Genomic DNA, 12,597 nt, shown 5'->3' on the forward strand with positions numbered 1-12,597 from the left:
TGAGGCACAAGACACACGACAGGTGTTCTCTGCCTGGTGCTGGTGGTCATTTGATAACTTTACTAAGCCAACTGCCTATATGTGGTGCAGCTTGTTCATATGATAAACGAGACCAATGATTACATATTGTTAGTATCCCAGCGAAAACAGTACACATGTCCAAATCTTATGGAAAATTCCTACTTAAAAAATGCTCTGTCTATTACGCAATCTCAATGGCAAGGTTTAAGCAACAGAATAAACCCGGAGTTCAGTATTTGACAAGTGTCCTTAATCTATCGTGTTATTTTGATATCGCCGGAATAGTTTAACTTCTACTTTTCTGAAATTCCAAACCCTCCAGACGATATAGAAAACATAATGTATGCGGATGATTGCACGATATTATCGTCGGATCCTATCGTCGATGCCATATGTGTTCTTAAATCTGAGGAATATGAAAACATGCAACTGTAAACAGCTGTTACATTCTTTAACTCCTGGACGACTGAAACATATTGGTGTCCTGATTCCGACCATTAACTACCCCAGAAAGCCGCCCTGAGGACTGCAACATGGTACCTACGCTTTACACCAGTGTAAAGTATTTCATGAGTAGACGAAAATTGTACAGATATATCAGTACAGCAATCGTCCTGAACATCCCTGCCACAAACTAGTGGACCAGCGAGACCGCTGGAAATTTTTAAAAAGTATCACAAAAAGTATCATTTCTGAAAAAGCACATGTCTTTCGAAAAAAGTGTCACAAAAAGTAGCATACTGTTTTTTTCTTATTATTAAAAACTGAAAAAATATAAAAGCTCAACAGAAACAATTTTTATATAAGTAGTAATATATAATATATTAAAAAATACATAATATGACATTGTCATTGAACTTCTAACGACTATTAACCTAAAAATAATATTGTATTACATTTAAATCTTTATGAATAAAAATAAAATGTCGTTCGTTGGTAATGGCATTAGTTGAGAACGGCTGGACCGATTTCGATAATTCTTTTTGTGAAATGTTCTTCATAACCCTACTTTTTATGCAATGAAACTTTAACCACGCCTACTTTTTCAATTTTCAATTTTTATCTTTCCTACAAAAAATACTGAACCGATTTTACTGAAACTGTCAGGGAATGTACAGGAATAGCCCAATGTGAAAATAGGATACTTCCCATATACCATATTTTTTAAAAATGCTATATTTACAATAATTACGAATGTATCGGTTTGGAAATTAATTTGCGAGACAATTGTGGTAGTGGCTCCGACCTTACCTACTTGTTTAGGACCCAAAGGCTTAACCACGCCCACTTTTTAAAATATGTTACATCTACAAAACTACTGAACGGATTTTCCTGAAATTTTCTGGAAATGTACAGCGATGAAAATATGATGCATATATTCCTGAATTTCTAAGGGGCGAGGTACTTCCCTTTACCATATTTAAAGAAACGCCATATCTTTATGTATAAAAATCAAATGCCGTCTTAACCAAACTTAGGGTTTTACGGAAAGAAAATTTTACCACCGCCACTTTTTCAATTCTCAATTTTCAAAAATATGTTATATCTTCAATACTACTGACCCGATTTCCTTCAAATTTACAGCAGAAACTCAATGTTTGTCGTTGTTATGTACATTTAATGAGTATCGGAGGAGATGGGCTACCTTCCCTACGCCTTTTTTTAAGCGCAATATGTCTAAGCCAATCTTATGATTATATCGGTTTCAGCATAAATTTTGGGATGTAATGGGGTTGTGTGTACCATATTTGGAGCCAAAATACCGGACCACGCCAAATTTTTATACCCTCAGCATTTATGCTAACGAGGGTATATACACTTTCATACGGGAAAAATGTGCCTCATCGAAATAATGGTTTTAGACCGCAAGTATGCTTGGACGAAATGTGTTTCAGACAATTTGGAGTCGATTTAGCAATGTCCGTCCGACTGGTGCGCACTCTCGAACGGATGAATCGATTTGGTCAAAAATTTGGCTTTCGTAATATTTTGTCCAAACTTAGTTCAAGCTCGAATATGGATTATATCGGTCCACTCCTTCCGGTACCTCCCCCACAAAAGTTCGAAAATGTTCCGAAAATTTGCGCGCACGATAACACTTGAAGGGAGTAACCGATTTGGTCCATACTTTGCACATCGTGAAATTTTTACCAGACTTAGATGAGTTTCGAATATGGACTCAATCGGTAAACTCCTTCTGTACCCCCACACAAAATTTCGGAAAAGTTCGGTTTAGGACCTGCTTTCGAATCGCTTTGAGTTTTGTTGTTACCCATACGATGGTACAAGTTTCATCTGGGGCAAGTCTATACTTCCTGAGCAAATAGCCTGAAAAGTGCAAGTGGTTGGAGCGCAAGATAACACTTGAACGGATCTGCAGACTCGGTTCAAAAGTTGGTCTTCGTAATCTTTTGTCAAAACTTAGTATAAGTTCGAAGATAAGCCATATCGGTCCTCACCCACAAAAGTGACCGATTTGGTCCATACTTTACACATCCTAATACATCTGCCATATGCATATCTGGTTTGAATATGGACTATATTTGTCCACTTATTCGGGTACATCCCACAAAAAATTTTGAATAAATTCACTTTAAGACCTGCTCTCGAATCACTTTGATTTCTGTTGAAACAACTTGGATTTGCTGCATCAATTACGACGGTAAATGCTTTTTCAGGGGCAAGTCCATACTTCTTCAGAAACAGCCCAAAAGGTGTCCAAATTTAGTTTCAGTTCGAAGAATGACAACAACTACCTTTACTTCCCTCCAATATTTAAAAAATCTCACTAAAATGGTATGCACGATATCCCTTGAACGGGGCAACCAAATTTATCCAAACGTTGGATCTCCTAATATTTTGTTCAAATTTAGTTTAACTTCAAAAATGGCCGATATCGATCTTCTCTTTATGTTACATCTCCCACAAAAGTTCAACAATTGTGTCGATCTGTCCGTAGATGAAAGTTTTAATTCAGATAGGCTGAGGGTATATCTCTGTCGGCAAAGCCGACTGATACTTTTTATACCCTCAGCATTTATGCTAACGAGGGTATATACACTTTCATACGGGCAAAATGTACCTCATCGAAATAATGGTTTTAGACATCCTAATATATTTACCAGATATAGATCACTTTCGAATATGGACTATATTTGTCTACTCCTTCTGGTACCTCCCACACAAAATTTCGGATAAGTTCACTTTAAGACCTGCTCGCGAATCACTTTGGTTTTTGTCGAAGCGATTTGTATTCTCTACCTCCATTACGGCGGTACAAGTTTTTCAGGGGCGAGTCCATATTTCTTAGGAAAACAGTTTCATGGGGCAATACCGGTCCACAACTTCCGGTACTTCTTCCGAATATTTAAAAAATGACACTAAACCAACTAATTTGGTCCTAATATTTTGTCAAAATTTAGTTTAACTTCGAAAATGGCCTATATCGGTCCTCCCTAAGGGTACCTCCCCCACAAAGGTTCAACATGTGTGTCTTAATGCAGTTAATTCCTAATCCACATATTTGCCAGCAAGTTCAAATGTCCAAAAAGGGCCATAAAATTCTGAAGAGACCTTAAATACATTCGATCTATCCGTAGGTGAAAGTTTCACTTCACATTGGCTGAGGGTACATATCTGTCGGCAAAGCCGACTGACACTTTTTTACTTGTTTATTCTTACAAGTTTGCTTTAAGAATAAGTGTAAGATAACATTTTGGAACATTTTTAAAGTGATTTGAGCTGATTTTTTGAAAGTGCAGACCTAAATGACAAAAAACCTAGTTGGGTTTTGTTGTGTCAGATCCAGCTTGGATTTTATGGCCCCATCTAAACATGGTTAAATATTGACTTTTTAAAGCAATTCTGGGCTATATCTCTGAAACCTATTTGAATGTTCATCTGACTTCTGAAGCAAATTCGTAGATAAGGGCAAGAATAAAATATTTGGAAAAATATTGAACTCGAAAAATTACATTTATTGCTTCAAATGGAACTAGTTCGTTCCGGAACTACACAACTCTAACAGTTAAAGCTATGCAGATATCGGTGATAAATTCCTGTGCAAGATCAAGCATGATTTGAAGTATTTTGTGCTTCATAAACTTAATAAAGTTATTTTGTTGATTTATGCCAAACTCAGAGTAACTCGTTGAGTTTTAGAGAAGATGTCGTGGAAAAAAGAAATGCGTTCTTAGAGTTATGCAATTATTTGAAGGTTTAAAGGTATATGTTGAAGCTAACAGATTCGTTAATTAGTATTCATAAGGCCCTAAATAATCTAGATGAGCACAAGGATGTTTTGATTTACATTTGACAAAAATCTTGAAATCCCCTTTCCAATAATTTAGGAAATATTGTTTAAAATTTGTTTGCTGTGTATAAAATGAAAATTCTTAGTGTTTGAAATCATAATAATTTTTACTCCCCATGTGTGTTAGGTTTTATGACGATGTTGTTTTTGTTGTTGTTTCATATCTTAAAATTCGACGCATTTACAACTTGTTTTGAATGAAACAGAAAGAAAAAAACGTACGTCAAGATATTGTATCTCGATTTAGAGCAGAATGAATATTATTGCTAATGTTAGGCGAACTGGCCTGGTCAACACCAGAAATCCACAAATATTTGTTTCCATTAGCCACAATGTTGACCAGAAACTTGTTTAATTATTGTCAATACTACAAATAAATTATTCTCAAAATCATTTGTTAATTTTAAATTGTTTAATAGCTGTGGTTTATAGATCTAAAAAATAAATATATATCCTTCATAAAATATGTCTATAATTGCAGTATTTCTAAGAAATATTAAAATGTCATTTAGCGTTTGTTTTTATGAAGGATTTTATTGGGGGATAAAACAGCAACCGTTATTAAATGCCACGCCGTATTTAAAATTTTGTGAAAATTGAAATGAGAGTATTACACTATGCAACACTGAAAATGAAAATAACTTCTAGTATGCATTTTTTGAAAGTACATATTTACAATATAAAAACCCTAGTAGGGTTTTGTCCTGTCAGATCCAGTTCGGATTTTATGGCCTTATCTAAACCGCGCTAAATCTACACTTTTTTTGCATTTATCAGGGCCTTATCTCAAAAACGAATAGGAATTTGGCCTTGCTGTCTTTAGCAATATTGTAGCCTTAAATTAGTAGAATTTATCTTTTGAAATAACCACATGAGAAAAACTCCATCATGCCCTAGATAAAATATAGAAATTTTTACATAATTGCTGAAATTCTGGTTAGTATCGGCTAAACTATTGGACGTTGAACCAAGTAACCTTTTTGCAAAAATCTCCCCATTAAAGTTCTCAACAATTCTTTAGAACATTCTGAAACTCTAAAATGCTTACTTCATGTTGTTTAAGCGGTATTTTGCATCATGTCTTTTACAACACGTATTTCAAACACAGTTCACACCAACAGTTTATTCTCGCATTTCGGACTTCACTACATTATTGACATTTTTTATTAAATCGTCGTTGAAAAATGTAATGAAAAAAAACGGGATAGAGGCATTTTGCAACAATGACATGTTCTGAAGAGTTGTGTATTACATTCCGGGCCATATGTTTCCAAAAGAAAATATTCAGAAGTAATTAACGGTTTTGGAAATACGGAGCGAAATGTATAAAAATTGTGATTTTGAAATATGAGGCAATAAATGTAGTTTTTCGAGTTCATTATTTCTCCAAATATTTTATTCTTGTCCTTACCTACACCTTCAGAGGTCAGAAGAAAATTAGCATTGGTTTCAGAGATATTTAGCCCCGAATTACTTTAAAAACGCAATATTTAACCAAGTTTAGATGGGGCCATAAAATTCGAGCTGGATCTGACACAACAAAACCCAACTAGAGTTTCTTGTCGTTTGGGTCTATGCTTTCAAAAAATCCTCAGTTCGAATTGTTTGCACAAGATCACCCTTAAAATGTTGCACAGTGTTATCAATGTACTATAGGTAATATGGCCTGTTTTTGAGGCAAAAATTAATAGCTTAGTGGACTTATGGGATTTTTATAAATTTTTAGTACTTAAGTAAGATAAAACAAAGAGTTACACAGTAGAATTCGGATATAGCTTAGATATAGATAACCGCTGTTCGGTTATAAGAAACTATGTTTATAACGAACAAAGTTTTGTGTTCCCAAGAATTGGCCCTATGCTCCTTATAGGAGTTTAAAGGAATAAATATAAAGAATTTTTCTTAATATTTGTACACACATTCAACTTCTTAAAATGATCACGATTATAACGAACAAAATTTCTTACAATTTGGTAGTACTTACAGGCCCGCATTTAAGCGCAATATTTTAATATAAAATAATTAAAAGTAAGCTTAAATAAGAATTTTACAGACGAACACATTTGTAATAAACGCCGAATATAACGAACATACTTTGTTGTTCGTATCCCCTATTCTAATTTTACCTATTTTATTCATTCCAACCCAATGAACGTGGTAAAAACAAAATAAGGGTTATAATGAACTAAAATATTGATCCGCAAAAAGGTTTTTATAAACATTGATATGTTTGAAATATAGATTAGCGAAGAGACCTTTATAACTAATATATTTTTAAAAGGACCAATAAACCGCGCAATCATGTTCCGTAGTTAGAATGTATTACATATATAATTAACAAAAGTGTTGACCACGACACGTCTGTATACGCAGAAAAATATATGTTAGAAAAATGTTTGGATCCAAACAAATATTTGTTTGGGGCTGATTGCAAACAAATATATGTTTGGATCCAAACATAATTTGTTTGTGTCCAAACCAATATATGTATGCAATATTTTGTAACGTACCTCAAATTTATTTGTTTCGGTACAAACATATTTTTTATGTTGGAATATATTTTTTATGGGGGGAGGAATTTGTGTCAAATAGAGTAACACCAGGGCTCCCGTAGCTGCGGAATGCTGGTTTATAATAAAGAGATGTGTGCATGGTGTAATAGGAGACGCAGAAGTTTTCTGATGTGTATGCGTTAAACACGTGAGTTTCGTGCTTTGTTGTTGTTAACCAACGTAGCAAGCGAAGAGGAAAAGAAAAAAATGGTATTATGTTGGTATTTTTTCATCAGTGTTCTAGACAATCGTTGAGTAAAGACGGTAAAGTGAGTGAATAAATCAGTGTTTTGTCTTTTCTTAAAGAAATTGTGCTTTTTAGTAAATTAAATGTCCAATACATTTTATAATTGAACCAAAAAGTTGGATGGAAATATTTTATTTGACAAGAAAGAAATCGCATTTAATATTGGTAATTAGATCAATACATTTTCCATATACACACATATGTATGTATATTTGAAATATGGATGTACCTATTTATTACATTATATAATCATTTGATTCCAGATGCCGATTTCCCGGATGCCGATTTCCCGCTGATGATTTGAACTTTGAGTAAAATGTGTTTTATTTCACAACTTAGGAGAAGCGTTCAACGATGTTTCTATATAATTTTTTTCTTTTTAAAAGTGCGATTTTTTATAAATTATTTAATTCAGTTTTACTTTTATTAAAGTCTGTTATGTATTTCTTTGGAATTTTTCATGTACCTCTGTGTGTGTTGTTACAAACAAATATTTGTGTTGTTACAGTGTTTTATTTAACTTGCCTTGGTGTGTGTTTAGTTCAAATCTGGTAACTCATTTTTAACACAGTTGCAGTTTACCAATCGAACTGAAACTTTGCACACTTTTCAGATGTGAATGACAATACACGAATATGAAATCAAAACCAATATTGGTCCATTTCTACACTGTTTTACAGTGTTTTATCTAATTTGCTTTTCAAATCTGGTAACTCATTTTTCACATAGTTGCAGTTGCCCAATCGAACTTAAAATTTGCACACTTGTAAGATTTGGATGACAATACATGAATATGAAATCAAAACTAATATTGGTCCATTCTTACAGTGTTTTTACGGTGTCTAACTTGACCCCCTTTTAAAATCTGGTAACTGAAGTTTAGCACGGTTGCAGTTGACCAATATTAAACACAAAAAATAATTTAAAAAAAAATAAGTTTCAGTTTTTTATTTAGAAATGCACTTAAAACTAAAAAATAATTTGTCGCCTAGCCTCAATAAATATGTTCTTTCTCATGATAGAATCTCTCAAATAAAACGCTTGCCGTTTAATTTTGCCACCATTCATAATTTAAATGCAAGCGTTTTATTTAAGAGATTCTATCATGAGAAAGAATATATTTATTGAGTCTAAGCGACAAATTATTTTTTAGTTTTAAGTGCATTTCTAAATAAAACACTGAAACTTAATTTTTTTAAATTAATTTTTGTGTTTAATATTTTCTTCAACAAACCAAAAATAAAAAAAATATACTTTTTCTGCAAGGAGGGCACCTTCAAAACAGTGAGATAACTCAAAAAACCCAAAAATCGCAAGAATATTATGAAGTTAATTCAGAACCCTTTTCCGAAGATATTTCCGGTGACAGAGTTTCAGACAAAGTTGGATATTTTTTTTTTTAAACTCTAGTATATAAAACTATAATTTTGTAACAAATATTTTGAAGAAAATTATATCTTAAAACCGAAAGTACACAACGCCACCATTCTACTGAATATCATATCTTTGTATTTGATTATTATCAAACTCTAACAAATTGCGTTTAAATTCTGCTCTAAATTTTAATATTTGTTATACCCTCAGCCTTTAGGCTAAAGAGGGTATTTACACTTTGATACGACCAAAAATTTGCCACATCGAAATAATGGTTTTAGTTTTAGAAATAATGGTTTTAGACCCCAAGTATGTTTGTACGATATCCGTTTTAGACAATTTTGAGTAGATCTAGCAATGTCCGTCCGTCTGTCTGGCAGGCTGTTGCGCACGATAACTCTCGAACGGATCAATCGATTCGGTTCAAATTTTGGGTATCGAAATATTTTGTCCAGATTCGATTTAAGTTCGAAGATGGGCCATATAGGTCCACGATTTGGTCCATACTTTGCATATCGTGTAATTTCTACCAGACATAGATGAGGTTCCAATATGGACTCAATCGGTTCACTCCTTCGAGTACCTCCCACACAAAATTTCGGAAAAGTTTAGTTTAGGATCTGGTCTCGAATTCGCTTTGATTTTTGTTTACGCAAGTTGTATTCGCTGTCCTCTATGCGACGCTGTAAGTTTCATTAGGGCAAGTCCGTACTTCTTGAGAAAATAGCCTGAAAGTTACATAAAACCCTATGACACCGTGTGAAGTGGTTGGAGCGCAAGATAACTCTCGAACGGATCTGCCGATTCGGTCCAAAATTTGGCTTTCATAATGTTTTGTCCAAACTTAGTTCAAGTTCATAGATGGATTATATCGGTCCACTCCTTCCGGTACCTCCCCCACAAAAGTTCGAAAATGTTCCGAAAATTTGTGCGTACGATAACTCTTGAAGGGAGTAACCGATTTGGTCCATACTTTGCACATTATGAAATTTCTACCAGACTTAGATTAGGTTCCAATATGGACTCAATCGGTAAACTCCTTCGAGTACCTCCCACACAAAATTTCGGAAAAGTTCAGTTTAGGACCTGCTCTCGAATCGCCTTGGTTTTTACAGTAACCTCTTGTATTCACTGTCCCCTATACCAAGGTACAAGTTTCCTCAGGGCAAGTCCTGAAAAGATAGCCTGAAAGTTGAAAAACAAACCCTATGACACCACGGTTATGGGTGAAAGCGCAAGATAATTCTCGAACGGTAATGCCAATTCCGACCAAAATTTGGCCTTCGTAACATTGTTTTCAAACTTAGTTTAAGTTCGTAGATAAGCCATATTGATCCACTCCTTCAGGTACCTATCCCACAAAGGTTCAAAAATGTTCGGAAAAATTGTGCGCACGATAACTCTTGATGGGAGCGACCGATTTGGTCCATACTTTACACATTGTCATAATATCTACCAGATATAGATCAGGTTCGAATATGGACTATATTTGTCCACTCCATCCGGTACCTCCCACACAAAATTTTGGATAAGTTCACTTTAAGACCTGCTATTGAATCACTTTGATTTTTGTTGAAGCAACTTACATTTGCTGTCTCAATTACGATGGTAAAAGATGTTTCAGGAGCAAGTCCATACCTCTTGAGAAAACAGCCCAAAGGGTGTAAAAACCCCCTATGGCACCCCCATTGGTTTATGTCGGTCCATTCCTTTAAGTACCTTTTCCGCAAAATTTTTTGAACTTTTATCCTAATCAAAATTTTTGTCGGTTCATACAACCAAGGTTTTGAAAGCCCCTAAATACATAAGTTTTTTGTAAAAAAAAGTGTTTCAATTTGCACAGGCTGAGGGTATATCTCTGTTAGCAAAGCCGAATGATACTTTTTTACTTGTTACATGTCTTATTTATCATTGTCAAGTAGAAAATAATGGAAAGATGATAAAATGTTCTGTGGAATAAATATCATCCAAACTTTGAAAGAGAATGGAGAGACTTAGCAAGATGGCGGAAATGTTAGGCAAGAGAGCACAACCTCTTTGCAAAAGAGAATATCACTGAAAAGTAATTTTGTGGAACAAAAAAATTATCACTTTGCAAAATATGATCTATGAAGTTATTTTATTTTTTGTGTAATAATCTTTTTAAGTTGGAAACTCAAATTTCAATCGTAAACTTAGAGTACAAAATTCCAGCGCTCTATCTCAATTCATTCGGAAGATAACATGATTACAACAGACGAGCGGGCGCACGCCGACATGGCTAATTCGACTTAGAATTTTACGCTGATCAATAAAATATATACATACATTCGCGGGCCTTAAATAATTATTTCGATGATTTACAGACGGAATGACTACCTTCATAACCCTCCCTCTTGTGGTGAAGGTTATAAAAATCCTTACTTCCCTCACTCACAAAAAATTGGAATTGTAGCTTTCCATAAATTTGAGATACTCCATATCAATTTGAGAAAGCAGTCTGTCACCAAGTGACAAAGTTAATTGCAACCAATTGATTGAAACAAATCAACATAAACTTTTATTTGTTCTACGAAAAGTTGCATAAATTCGTCTTTCTGACAACTTTTCCATTCTCAGTGTCTCCTCAGTCATTGTGTCTTTCGTGGTGCTGAGAAATTTATTGTCACCCAATTGTGAAAGTGTTAACAATGACAATGTCCTTAATTTTAGTCACACAATACATGGATTTAAAATCACATTCAGCAATGGAAAGCTGCCGTTTTGACTCTTTACCCGTTGTTGTTCCTCCAGCTGCTCTTGCAGCATGTTGTTGTAGCAGCATGGGTGACGATGACACTGCCTAACTTTTGTATTGCCAACATGCAAATGAGCCTTAATTAACTTGTTGCACGCCTTTGTTCAAACATTTAACAAGGCCAGACCTTAAGAAGAGCGCGACACTACCACTAAGCAAATTCAAACCCAACAACAACAACAAGCAATTCAGCAGGAAAATAAGGTTGCAGAAATGAGAACCACCCATAAAATCCTTAAAAGTTGAAGGTGTACAATCGGAGTCAATTTACCAAACATGCCGCCAACAAAGTTACACTCTAAGAGACTGCGTCTTTGTGTGTCTACTTGTGGCAAGGCACTGAATGAATCGTAGTCCTGCCAAGTAAAAAAACAATTTTGGTTTTCTTTTTGGCGGTAATCAGTTGTTGTGCAGTTTGCGAACATCTTAGCCGGCGAATGTTATGTTGCAAATTTTGTTGCAACAGCCAACAATCAGCAAAATCACTTTCATGCCGCACATGTTGTTGCTGGCGTTGTCGCCTGCCGTTTAATGTGTTGTTGCTGCTGCTACTACTTGGCTTGAAATGTTTATTTTGTTAGCTGTGGTTTGTGGTTGTTTGCTAAAGTGACCTTTTAAAACAGATTTCTTTGCCCAGTTGTCAGCTGGAATAGTGATACAACTATACCCACAACAACAACAACAACAAGAACAACGAGTGCCTTGCCTACACCACAAGGAAGAACATCAACAACGCCACCCGAATGTCTCAACAAAAACGGAATCTCAAGTCCAGAAGCAATCTTACTTTATCATCATCTTGTCGGGATTTTTAACTTGTTTGGCGTTTCTTTAAAAAGCAAATTTATGTTAATGAATCGCCACCGAATTGCATTTGAATGAATGACAAACATGGGATCCTTATTTTTTGGCAATCCACAAAGGTGACCAGATTGCAGCAACTAAGAATCTTAAAAGGAAAAGGAGAACAAACTGTGTTGTAGATGTGGAGTCATGCTGTGCCATTAAATGATTGGCAGAATATTTTCAACCGCTATTTCAGTCTCAAAACATGTTAAGAAAAGTCAAAAAATGAGGAATATGGTCATTTTACGAATACTTAGCATTTAACTGCATACCTATACATAAACTTGATGAAGACCGATTAACCTGCATTTCTCAAAAAACAAAATCTTAAAATATATATAGCGATAGATAGCAACAAACATCGTCTCTGATTACCTTTAAATGAGAGTAAATGTCCCTTTAGACAAATATTAATGAATATGTCCACTATTATATATCTGAAGCTCATTGACAAATATTACTTTCCGAT

The sequence above is a fragment of the Musca autumnalis genome, unplaced genomic scaffold (genome assembly GCF_047663935.1).
Source record: "Musca autumnalis isolate F117 unplaced genomic scaffold, ASM4766393v1 scaffold_4, whole genome shotgun sequence".
NCBI classification, from domain to species: domain Eukaryota; kingdom Metazoa; phylum Arthropoda; class Insecta; order Diptera; family Muscidae; genus Musca; species Musca autumnalis.